Here is an 8,604-nt window from a genome sequence, read left to right as displayed (position 1 = left end):
GAGAACGGAAATAATTTAAGGATATAATAGTAGCGAGTTTTCTCATCATTAGTGAATAGGGTAGCTATATCATTTAATTTAGTAAAATATGGCACAACAGTTTCAGATTCATAACCATGGAAAAGATCAGATTCAACTAAGGTAATTATCTCAGGATCAACAGAGAAATCATAATTCTTATTAGTAACAAAGATAGGTGAAGTAGCATAAGCAGGATCATATTTCATTCTAGCATTTAGAGTTTTTTGTTTCAGCTTAGCTAATAATTTCTTAAGATCACTTCTATCATTGCAAGCAAAAAAATCTCTAGCAATTTCTTCATCCATAATATAGCCCTCAGGCACAACAGGAAATTCATATCTAGGGAAGAATCCTCATCATCATTTTCATCAATATTATCAGTTTCAATAATTTCATTCTCTCTAGCCCTAACAAGTTGTTTATCAAGAAATTCACCAAATTACATAGTAGTATCAAGCATAGAAGTAGTTTTATCATAAGTATCATGCATAATAGAAGTGGCATCATCAATAACATGCGACATATCAGAATTAATAACAAAAGCAGGTTTAGGTGTCGCAGGCTTACTCAAAACAGAAGGTGAATCAAATGGAGAGCTAGATGGCAGTTCCTTATCTCCCCTCGTAGTTGAGGGATAAATCTTGGTTCTTGAATTTTTCAATTTCTTCATAATGATAAGCAGATATAAATTCAAATGACTCAAAGAATAGAGTTATGCTTCTCAGCAACGACGTCAAAAAATAGTCTTAATAACCCACAAGTATAGGGAATCGCAACCGTTTTCAAGGGTAGAGTATTCAACCCAAATTTATTGATTCGTACTACCTCTTGAGCACTGCGTTGGTTTTCTCCGAAGAGTAAGGGATGATGCAGCAAAGTAGCGTAAGTATTTCGGTATCAATCTAGTATGAGGCTACGCGCGAGTCCCTCGTACCTGCATAAAACAAATAAATCTTCACAACCAACGGAAATAAGGGTTATCAATCCCTATAAGGCCACTTACGAGAGTAAGATTTGATAGATATGATAAAGATAATATTTTTGTTATTTTTATGATAAAGATGCAAAGTAAAATAAAAGCAAAGTAAAAAAGTAAAGGAAATAACTAGGTAGTAGAAGATCAATATGATAAATATAGACCCGAAGACCATAGGTTTTACTAGTGGCTTCTCTCGAGAGCATAAGTATTCTACGATAGGTGAAGAAATTACTGTTAAGCAATTGACAAAACTGAGCATAGTTATGAGAACTAGTCATCAACCCGTGCAGATGCACGGGCTAGATATTTTATATGCAATAGTGCATATTTCGTTGAAATTTTTGAACAAAATTATTCCTCTAGGAAACACTCGTGTGGACGCGGCCCTGGTCGGAATGAGGCCACACACATGATCCAACAGCTCCTGAACCGGCCAATCGGATAGACGCACGAGCCAGCCAATGTGTGGCGCGCGCCTATGTTCCCACGTACAACCCTTGAGAGTAATTAAATAGATGCACACAATTTCAGTTTATAAATCTTTAAGTGATGTTCTTTTTATATTAGAAAAAATCATTAGGATCATTAGGAAGATGCGAAAGTACATAAAAAGAAACGCCCGAGGAGCAGAAGACCGAATAAACAACCAAACAAAGAGAAAAGATGGCCAAAAAAGGGAAGGAAATGTACAGCTATCCTAGTTAATTATTAATCTGTATGTTCATTAATAAGGTAAATATTAAAACTGCATTGGTGTAGTTATATTGAGTTTCCATGCTCATCTCATTCTATACTTACCCTTTTGCATAATATGATAGCAATGTAAAATCCAAGGAGAAATCAATCTTTTATAAGAAAATGTTATTGCGTCTAACTACAGGTAAATATAATAGGACATAAAACTATCATAGTGCCATCCTTGAACATACCTTAACTTTCAAAACACATACTATAATCCTGGCAAAGTAGGGTTCACATACAATCTTCCCCAAAATTCATTAGATGACTGATATAATATTTCTAACACAGAAATATACAACCTAGTATGAATCTGGTCATTGCAGCCCCAATATTTTTAAGGCTGCTCGAATGCGGAACGTTAATTTAAACTTATCTGTTATACAAAATAAATTATTTAAACATCTCATTATTGGATATGAAATACCAACAAAGGGAGAAAATATATAACTGAAGAGAAAATGAGGTATTAAAATTGACATATTATAAATCATAGTCTAAAATCTAAGGGTTCATACTAAGAAAATTGCGTCTTGCATTAAGCAAACTGGCAGAGATAAATAATATATTTAGAATTTAAAAGGTAATCCAGTCTAGAAATTATCTTGAAGATACATTGTTCACCTCCACCTTCACTATCATGGAGATCGATATGTAGGACAAAATATTGAAATCATTAGAAATACTATGAAAGTACTTTACCAGTTTACCTAACAAATCTTGTCATGTCGGAAATTTGGATGAGTCATTTAGGTTCAGGGAAAAGAATTATGCCTAGTAAAAAACTCTACTCGAGAGGGACATTTAATAGAAGATATAATATAAAGTTTCTAAGCCTGTCCGATGGAAAGCACGCAAGCACCACATATTAAACCATGTTTTGTTTGGTATTTGGTTAGGCATTCACATAAAAAGAAAGTGAAATAGAATCATATACTTTATGAAGAGAAAACCAATCTTACTTATTGGTAGCATGACAAATCTGTAATAAATAGATATACTTAATATAAAAAATATTCCATACTTGCAAGTATCATACGAACCCATGCTCTAGCAAAACTAGAAATCCAGCAATGGAATTATTATATAAACTGCTCTGTAACCTTTAGATGTAGGGTCCTCCTTGAATTAACTACAAAAGAACGACAGGAGAAAATAGTTAGATTTTAAGTACATGTCATCTCCAAACCTGCATAAAGCATGAAAATTATTAATTGTACCCAAGAAAAATGTGGGAACATCCTAAATAGTAAACTAAGTAGTAATTAACTATAAATCTAACACCTGGAAGGGTTCTGGTTATATAAAAAGTTACACTCTTATACAATGAGAGCAGATGGGAGCGGGTTTCATCAGTGGCACGAGAATTATGCAACAAACTGAAACTCTTAAGTAGGTAACTGGGCATAGAGTGCATGAAATAAGAAAGACACATGGCCTTCAGTAGTATTCATATATTTCGTGTGTATTCGTTGCGTATGAATTGGGTATATTATTTCCGGCTCTGAGATAAAAACCTATTAAGGATAAGTACTATTTGCAAAATAAGGGTGAATAAGTGCCTTTCTCGGGATGAAGTCTGCTTTCAAGCTGGTTGCCCTCCTCCCTGCTTGCCGGTTCTGACTTCACTGATACTGTGCTCCTCATTGTAGTCGTCGCCGCCTGTGAAATCAAAAATACACAAGAACTATCATCTCCAAGATTCATATAATTATCACAACTGATAATGGTCTTGTGGTTTTCACAAGGATACTTGAAGTTGTAACGCTTGAAAGAAGACCAATTGAAATAGGTGTCATGAGTCCATAAAAAAAGTAGTGAGATGTTACAATTTTTTTCCCTACAACAGTTTGGTGTTCATCCCTAGCAAGTAATACTTTTCCACTATAGTTAAATTATAAGTATGCAACTTTTCTCATGAATAGTAAGTAAAAAAGATTGCCAGCTCTTACAACTACAAAAGTAGATTGGATAGGACAGACCCAGTGCATAGAAACTCCCACACAAGGTGGGGTCTGGGGAGGGATTATAGGAACCTAGTCTTACCCCTGCAAAGTGCAATGTAGAGAGGCTGGTTCGAACCCAGGACCTTTTGGCACAAGTGGGGAGGACTTCCCCACTGTGCCAGGCCTGCCCTCAGGCACATGAAGTAGATACAGGGATAAAAATGCAATACCAGAACAATAAGGTACACTGGCTCTAGACAAACCCAATGTACTTGGACATCAAACATCACACTACTTGAATACATGGAGCATATGATGGCTTGAAAGTTAGATTTATGGGAATCTCAGGATTGCTGGGAATCCTAACCGCAGAAATGAGATGGCAATAAGAATGTGGTCGGAATATCAGATACCTTCCTATTTCAAAGGGAATGGAAAACTCCTAAATCCCAGAAACTTGTTCCTCCCGTAATCTAATAGTATTGCTAACTACTCTAGGTTCTTGTGTCAAATGACATTCTAGTTACCAATCCCCATCAATGTAGTCCTTGAATAAATTGTACATCATTGGGAAAATAATATTTATGCAAATTATCAAGCGTGCACATTTACCTGCGCACCCTTGATTAAATTCACTAAGAGAGGATTCAGTAGTTTCTCGAACAGATGCTGCGAAACCTTTTCCACTCTCAAGAGATTGATTAAGGACGGTTTTAAATTTTTCAAGAGCCTTAGTACGTAGATGACTCAAATTTTTCTGGAATGCAGGCTGGACAGGCTGCAAATAATATGGGACAAAATAAGTGAAATGAAGGGGAAGACGTAACAATGCCTATGTACAATAGCACCTTACATTCAATATTCTAGATTCCAGCAGTTGCCGTTTGGCCTTCCTAACAGCTTCATCAAAATAGACAGCTTCTTTGCCATACCTGACAAATAATGATGCACCTTAATTTTATTCGTCAACATTAGTTTCCGTTTTTTTAGAGAAAAATCAACATCAGTTTCCTGTTATCACAAAATATAGGGAATTCACAAAGGACGAGATAGACAGTCAAATAACAACTTCTAGATTCAATGACAGTAGTTCGGTGATTGGATCACAGAGACGAGAAAGACACCAACAATTTTATATGCAATTTAAAAAAATAAGGAGGCAGAGTAAGAGCTGTATATTCTGTAATAATCTTGAAACAGTAGATCACCAATTTTTTCAGTGTTCAGCACCAAAGTATGTGCCCTAAATAGTGATAAAGTGTCTCATTCTTGCAACATTGTATGGTTCGGTGGCAGAGTTTTCAGATCTAGTAGAGATGAATTGTTGCTTCAGGGGTGGTTGCATTGCTTCAGAAAATTATGTATTTTTCTCTGTTTTCTGAGCCAAACTCTGTCTTTTCAGTTGAATGAAATGAAAGGGGCCCCTTAACTAAAAAAACAGAGGCAAACCAATATTTCTTATATAAATATCCCAGTACTCACATTAACCATATGCCAAGAGTGCTGGAAATTTTAGAGATTTTCTTTGCGAAGTACAACATGTTTATCAATCTTCTGGTAGATGCATAGAACATACAAGTGAACTTTGTGCGGTCGCAAGGACCGAGAATCATGTTGAACAAACCACCAGGATGAACAACTAAAATAACACGCAGGCTTACTCTTCCATGTGGACCTCCACAATAGATCCAAGTTTTTTCCCAAAACCGAGTACTGAACCAGCCTGTACATCATTCTCCAAATCTAGCCATTCCTTATGAGAAGTTAAACAAAAATAGCAAAACTTAGTCAAGACCAACATACGGTGCTGTTATTAATCACAAGAAGTGGACATGATCTCTGAATCCTTCGGTACACATCACTTGTGCCTTTTGGCAGCTAGTTTAGCTACAAGCCTACAATATTCAAATTATCATGGCCATGCTTGTATATTCTTGTTTACTTAGCAGCAGGCAAGATCATTGAAACAGGAGTGCGCTGTCACTGTAAGAAAAAAGATGAAAATAAGATCTTACCTGTGGAGACTTTGCATGCATGGCAGCTTCAAGTTTCTTCACGCCGGCACCACCCACTTCACTAGTCTTCTCAGTTTTGTGATAAAAGTGGAAAGTTTGTTGTGCAACATCCAACATTAGTCAAGTATTTGCATTACAAATTAGGAAGGGTGGTGAGAATCATGTTTATATCTACACACAAACATGCTTGTAGAAAGATAACATTCCTATAATCATGGCTATCTTTAATTGAACAGGACAAACATTCATGTAAGCATTTAACAGGGTAAGGTTAAATCACTATGTGTTCTCAGATTCCTCCATTCACTAAAACATATACAACGCATCATTACCATGAAACAGAATGAAAGAAACACTAAACTTTATATCATAAGGACGAAAATGAAATGTCATAAATTACTGTTTAGGATATGCAACTTACGACAGGGAATTATTTCAACTACCAAGTTTGGTTCCAGTTCCATCCTGCAGCACGAGAAGAGGCAAACAAAAATTGCGTATCAGTAACCATGTGAGAGAGTAGGTATACTTTTTTAAGATTAAACATTATAACAATAACAACAATGACTTCTAGTGCATCCCACATTTCTTGTGCTGACAATTCATCTGTGTTTATTCCCAATAACATGTTCTAGTTAACAAACTGATCTAATTAGTTGAACATGTAGTGTCCCCTTTGCACACAATCACAAATTCACAATATAGTAAAACCGCAGCAGGCAACACCACGTTAACAAACAGCTGATTTGATTTTGAATCATCTCTACTGAAAATACCATGCAGGTATGCACCAGAGCATAAGCCAATCTTCCTACTGTAAACAAACGACTCCTCCGTGGGCCTCCTGCTCGTCATGCGTGAGGCCTTGCAGCTCATCGAGCTCTTCTCCTGCACATACAGTTTAAGCTTCAGTTCAGTTCAGCTTCAGAAGCAGCAAGAGACAACATGTTGAGTTCACGTGTGTAGAGTACATACAAGTGGGTACATGCTCTTAGGGATCTTGTTCGGACGAGGAACAGGGCGACCCTTGTTGAGTATCTCTATCCTCCTCTCACCACAAAGCAAAACTCCAAAAGACACAGAAAAAGGGAGGGACCAAAAAATTCTCACTCACTGAAGTTTCTTAGCTAATTATTAGAGAAACTAAAAAAGGCCAAAAGGAGGTGTCCATTAAAACGCTAGCAAGTACCACTATATCTAGCTCTCTTTCTCCAGGGCTGCAGAAGAGATGGGCTCCTAACAACCTCCCCGAAACAACAAAAAACAGAGAACATGAGTAAACATGTGCACTCTATTTCGAAAAAGTAGATACATCAGTGATGATGATCTGGTGTGAGGAGTGAGCTTTTCCAGTGCTTGGCTTACAAATATTATAGAACTTTTTATCATTTCAAGCATCAGTTTTATTAGAATTCCCGTGTATATATAGAACAATTTCTAACTATTATTCACCCACGTGTTTACCAGAATGTAAAAGAGATAAAAAAGAACTCTTAGAGCTAAAATGAGCTCATGTAATCTAGGCAGTAGGCACTTCCGAATTTATTGGTGACTGGAGTAACAGTGATATACTCTTAAAAGGTGCGTACTTCAGTCTAGCATATCAAACATCATCTGCCTCCTAAACATTTAAAAGAAAGTAAAATTTAAGTTTGGGTGCATGGTCTGATTACCTCAGATCCCCCACAATGATTCAGTGCATAGCCAAGCCCATGTATAATTTGATAAATCTTCTATAGTTTCTTATCATTGTTAACTGTGCCTGCCTTGCAACTCTGAATCTTCAACTACAACAACAATCAAAGGCTTTCTCCTCAAAAAAAATTCAGTAATTACTGCAGAAAAATCAGATGATGAGGCTTGTGCATAACCACTAAATACACAATAAGAAACAGGCCAAAGAAAACCACCTAGGAGTATGGCAGGATGAACACCATTTCACTGGAGCTGGTGCTCAGAACTTGATGAACGGAGACACCACGATGCAGGTCGCAACTCGAAAGAATTATCTTATGGATTTCAAATGTTAAGCAAGCATACCAGAGGCATGGCTTACCTTGAATGCATCTTTGTTAGCCCTGTCATCTTCGTCCAGGCAGTTACAGCAAAAATTCCACAACTTTCACCCTGTTCCAATCAATGAGAGGGCGGACTTCGAGAACCTGGTAGTTACACACAGATGAACTTTTTCTTAGTCCTACGAAACGATAAACAAAGAGAAGATAAGTGTCCAACAGAAATTTTCTAAAGAAATATTTCTATACACACAAAGTTTGGTTAGTTTCACAAAGTCAAATATTACGAGGTACAGAAAACATTAACCACATATCGTGACATGAGATCTTTCACTAATGATAGCAGTCGGGAGAAGTGGTGCTACATGCCTCACAGCAGCACACATCTGTGAACAAAAATCTTTAGAAAGTTGAATGGAAAATTCATTGGTAATGCAACACATATATGGAGCAAATTAAGGAGGAACTGTTGTCCAGTGGCTGAAGTAGATTGGCGGCAAGCATACCTCGTGGTCAGCCCAGGCGTGAGGCTTGAGTACCTTGGGGAAGTAGGGGCGTACACACCTTGGGTTGCCTAATGAGCATCCTACTACCGGTCGTGGAGCCCAGATAGAAAATAGAAACTTAGGATGGTGCAGCCTGATAGAGCGTAGAGAAAAGGAGTTGAGCAACATGAAAAAAAATCAGAATGATTACATTAACACTCAAAAATAGTATAATATCTCATAGAGCAAATTGAACAAAAAAATTAAAAACATACAATTAGTAAGGCAAACCATTCTAACTTCAAAATTTTAGTGAGGCTATCATTCTAAACAATAGTACATTTACTTAGCGAAGCTATGATATTCTCCCACTGGATCTACAATGTATATTCCATGCCAACAAAT

This window comes from Triticum dicoccoides, chromosome 1A (assembly GCF_002162155.2).
Source record: "Triticum dicoccoides isolate Atlit2015 ecotype Zavitan chromosome 1A, WEW_v2.0, whole genome shotgun sequence".
In the NCBI taxonomy this organism is placed as follows: Eukaryota; Viridiplantae; Streptophyta; class Magnoliopsida; order Poales; family Poaceae; genus Triticum; species Triticum dicoccoides.
The sequence above is the reverse complement of the archived record's forward strand: the minus strand, read 5'-3'. Positions refer to the sequence as shown.